The sequence below is a fragment of the Nannospalax galili genome, unplaced genomic scaffold (genome assembly GCF_000622305.1).
Source record: "Nannospalax galili isolate Female #2095 unplaced genomic scaffold, S.galili_v1.0 scaffold284, whole genome shotgun sequence".
In the NCBI taxonomy this organism is placed as follows: Eukaryota; Metazoa; Chordata; class Mammalia; order Rodentia; family Spalacidae; genus Nannospalax; species Nannospalax galili.
In genome coordinates this window covers 276,469-280,836 of record NW_008354281.1, presented here as the reverse complement: position 1 = coordinate 280,836, position 4,368 = coordinate 276,469, and the positions used below count along the sequence as shown (strand labels likewise).

General features: G+C 36.3%; 1 protein-coding gene across 7 annotated transcripts in view; it reads left to right on the top strand.

Moving 5' to 3' along the window:
• Window positions 1-4,368, top strand: part of LOC103748743 (protein SMG5) — a 122,274-nt gene that overhangs the window by 65,704 nt on the left and 52,202 nt on the right. The window lies entirely within an intron of this gene.

Genomic DNA, 4,368 nt, shown 5'->3' with positions numbered 1-4,368 from the left:
TTAAGGGCTGTTCAAAGATGTCTCTCTCTCTCTCTCTCTCTCTCTCTCTCTCTCTCTCTCTCTCTTTCTCTTTCTTTCTTTTGGTCTTTTTGAGACAGAGTCTCCCTGTAGCCTCAGCTGTCCTGGAACTCAGTATGCAGACCAGGCCTGGAACTCAAAGAGATATGCCTACCTTTGCCTCCAGAGTGCTGGGATTGAAGACATTAGCCACCATGCCTGCCTGAAGATTTCTTTTTAATTTTGCCTCAGGAACATTTTGGGAAGTCAAGGATGAGTTAACTTTCCACTACTGTAACAAAATACCTGAGATAACATAAAAAGAAGGTTTGTTTAGGTTTACACTTTGGAGATTTAAGTTCATGGCCAGTTGGCTCCATTGCTTTGTGCCTGTGGTGAAGCAACACCACAGAGCAGGAGCTCGTGGGGGAGGAAGCTAGTAAGCTGCTCACTGCATGGTGTCTGGGAAGGACCGTGAAGGAGAGGAATGGGCATGAGGCCATGCCCTTAATGACCTAAAACCTCCAACTAGGCCACCCACTTCTTGTTTTATGAAGCAGAGTTGGAAATTTTATTAAATATATTTTAGTAAAGGTGTAAGCATGAGGATTAGGAGAAAAAGAGGTGGTCAGAAGAAAGTAGGACACTCAAGTATGGAGTGCTGACTCTTCAAAAAAGAAGTACCTGAGCCCCACTTAAAGGTTCCTACTACGTCAGTGCCAAGCTGGAAACTGAGGCTTTTTAACACATGGACTTTGAGATCCAAGCTATATATAACACAGGGTGAAAAATTGATTACCTCATGGAACAGATATCCAAAACAAATGATCTTTAAGCATACTAACCTAACTTTGGAACACATTTGGGTGGGGGTAGGTCCCTCACTGGTAAAGATTCATTTTAGAGTTTACCTTTATTAAACTTATTTGGGATTCAGTCTTGTTCACTGCCATAGTAAATACAATGCATGGAATAACCATATTAAAAATATATTCAAGATTGATTAGCTTACATAGATAACAAATTAATGCACACACATATGTATATGTATCTGTCATCTGTCTGTCTATCACTGCAGTGCTTGGAAGCAAACCTAGGGCCTCACATATGCAAAGCAAATGATCTACTACTTAGCTGTATTCCCAGCCCTGTGAAAACATTCATTTGGAGATATTCTTAAATACTATATTAAAGATAAAGGGTCAGTCTCCCTTCATCCCTACCTCAAATCCCACTTGAATTCACCCTATTATAAACATACCCATTATTGAGTAAAGTACTTTTCAGACAATGCATTTTTGTTTATATGTATAAATATATATTCACAACTATATAGTTTAGCAAATATTAAAGAACTATAAAGTATTCTTTTTTACTATTTTCTTTAAAAAATAAGAGTTAACTGAATTTAAACCAGGCTTGGAAATGTATCTTCATCTGGAAACTGTATTTGGAGGCATTTTTCAAAGGTCTCTTTCAGATGTGAACCTGACCTGTCACTTGCATTGCCTTCCCCACTGTCCAGCTGTATCAAGAAGAAAGACATTGTATGCCAGCCTTGTTTGTGTCTTCATGTTAAACTATTCATATGACAGGATGAGAAAATGGAGATTTTAATTAAGAGATAAACATGCTATATAAATAGGCCTCCTAGGCAGCAAGGGAATATTTCCCATAGCCTCAGAGGCTGAAATGGGATAATTACTAAGACAAATGATCCATCTGACCTATTATCCCTTATTTCTACCAAATTCTAGCAGCTTTCCTAACCTTTCCTTTGTGCCCACTTGACAATGGAGCACAAGGCAGTGGCTTTTCCCTGGAACAGTTGAGGCTTGATTGCTTGCAATCTTCCACCCCCAGGGGTTCACATCCCCCCTCGATTAGGAGAAATGGCCCCCTGCTCATCCTGTCAAGACTCCCATGCTGCACAGTGAATAGGGGAGAAATCTCATTTTGGAGACAAGCATTTTCTGTGAACTCTATTAAGCAACAAAGAAGGCAGCCTTTCACGGGGTCACATTTCCCGGATATAATCACCAACTTCTTGGGTGCAATATAAGGCCCCTGCCGGAGTCCACTCTTTCCATGTTCATCAATGTGATTATTTCATGATAACAGCTTTCTCCAGGGAGCTGGAGATGCTCTCTGTACATTTTAATGAGCCTGTCATCCTGCCTCAATTTTCCCCCTTAGTCTTTATTTCTCTCTGATCCCTTTCTTTCATGCTGTAAGCTACATTTATTTGGAAGGCATGGGGGACAGAGATTGTTTTAAATGTCATTCAACAGAGAGGGAAATCCATTGTCTTCTGTCTTGAGACTTAGATATATTGTATTTCCTGGTTTAGTAGGGTGAAAAATATTCTCCATCTGTGTTCTGGGGAGACCATATATAATTGGCCATAGAACTATGATATATTCTTAGATAAATAATAATTTTATTTTTCACAAAGTATTGAAATGTGTGTCAAGTGCAGTTATTATAAAAGCATTACAGCAATAATTCCTGGGTAATAAAAGAGTCAATGACTCAACAAATGAGGATTCTGAAATTTTTGTCCTATTAAAGTTCATTAAAAGGGAGTAGATGATCTATGCATAGACACAGCTCTGATGATAATATTCTATTTTTAGAGGTCAACTTACAAGCAAATATTGAATTTAGGGGTAAGCTTCTTAAATTTAAAACAGAAATACCAGAATAGATAAAGGGATTGTTAGAATATTTCATTTCTGCTACTTCATTGTTTAATTCATACTAATTTTATACTTCATTTCAATATTCTTATATTTTTCTCACATTAGACCTTAATTTTATAACTAAATTTATCATGGGATTTAGTATCAGTGGATGCTAGAATAGACCTTGATTTTATAAATAAATTTACTTTAGGATTTATTATGTAAGCATTGTTGATTAGGATATATTTAATGCAGCTCAGCTACCCATTGATGAGTTTTTATTTTAATCTTTTCAAGTATACTTTGTTAGCAAAATGATGCCTATGACTAATGCTCCCCATGGCTTTCCCTTTTGAAATTAATCTGGCTTTTTATCCTTTGCAAACACATGTATGATCTGCCTCAATCAGATTTTCTGAAAACAAAGGGAAGTATTCTCCATTTTTTCCCAGGGGCTTTACAAATGATATGCATTGAACTAATCCAATTGGACTAATATGATTATTTTTGTGTGTATGCAGAAGTGCATAGATTCTTCAATAATACATGAGAAAGGAGAGGTGGCTATTCTTCTGTCAGTTTCTTTGCATATAGATCTAGGGAGCAAGTGTTTCTGGGCTAAGAACCCATGCGGCCACTGACTTTTCCTTAAGTGTAAGGAAAGGATACTTCCTCTAATACAGACAAAGAAGATGTATTGACTCACCTTCACTCAGACTTCTTTTTCCAGTAATGTTGAGTGTCATGTAAGCACAGGTGGAGACTCCTACCTGACCTCAACTATGACAGAGACCAGGCCTGGGTATTCGGATCAGTAGGCTGAAGGAATGAATCCTCTTTCACTAAGCCTGGGTGTGATCTAGGAGATTTTCCCTGTGTGGATCTTTCCTCTTTCCTCTATTGACAAGCTGGTGTTCCCGAAGCTTTTCCTTGGTGGATCTCCTTTTAACATGCTATACACAGTTTTGGAAATTTCACAAAATTATTGGTTTTTATCTTGTCCAATGACTTAATTACCTATCTATCATCTACCTGTCTATCATCTATCTATCTATCTATCTATCTATCTATCTATCTATCTATCTATATCTATCTATCTATCTATCTATCTATCTATCTATCTATCATCTATCATCATCTATCTATAAACCATCTATCATCTATCTTCTATGGAACATTAGTCCAGTTCCAAGATCCAGTTACAAATACTTAATACCTTCTGCAGTATTTTCTTTTGAATAAATCTTTGTTTCATCAAATCTATCAATTCCTAAGATGAACTGATATCTTCATTCTCAAATATATGTTATTTACTTTAGTTTAGGTGTCAATTTTTTAATTGTTTTGTGGGGGAGAGAAGCAAAAGAATAGCTAAATAAGTTTTTCAATTTGAAAAATGTCTCACAGACTTTTGAAAAAATAGTATTTTTATTATTTTTCTGAGACTTCATAGAACTTATTTTGATGATATTCAACCACCTCCCCATCTCCTCTCAGATCCAAACACACCCCCTGTCCCCCATCCCTCTTTTTGTTAGGCTGAGTTAAACACCTAACATACGTTATCATCCCTGTTTCCCTTCTTCTTACATGTCTTTTTGGAATACTTAAAAATTTAAATTTTTAAAGATTTAAATTTTAAATATTTAAATTTAATATTTAAAATTTGTAACTTAGTCTAGTTCAA